Source organism: Pteropus alecto, unplaced genomic scaffold, assembly GCF_000325575.1.
Source record: "Pteropus alecto unplaced genomic scaffold, ASM32557v1 scaffold821, whole genome shotgun sequence".
Taxonomy (NCBI): domain Eukaryota; kingdom Metazoa; phylum Chordata; class Mammalia; order Chiroptera; family Pteropodidae; genus Pteropus; species Pteropus alecto.
Genome location: NW_006431396.1, coordinates 43,455 through 43,766, shown reverse-complemented (window position 1 = coordinate 43,766; position 312 = coordinate 43,455).

The following is a 312-nucleotide window of genomic DNA, read 5'->3' as shown; positions in this document are numbered from 1 at the left end:
TCCCCGCGGGCCGCAGCCGCAGACCGTGTGGACGGGGACGCGGCCCCCAAGGCCGCGGAGGCCACAGGCAGCGACGGAGCGGAGCCGAAGGTCATCTCCAGGCGCATGACGGGCACAGTGAAATGGTTCAACGTCAAGGAAGGGTATGGCTTCATCAAAAGGAGCGATACCCACGGAGATGTGTTCGTTCATCAGTCTGCCATCTCCCGGAATAACCCTCTCAAGTACCAACGCAGCGTGGGCGAAGGCGAGACCGTCGAGTTCGACCTGGTGCAGAGCGAGCGCGGCGCCGAGGCCGCCGAGGTGACGGGG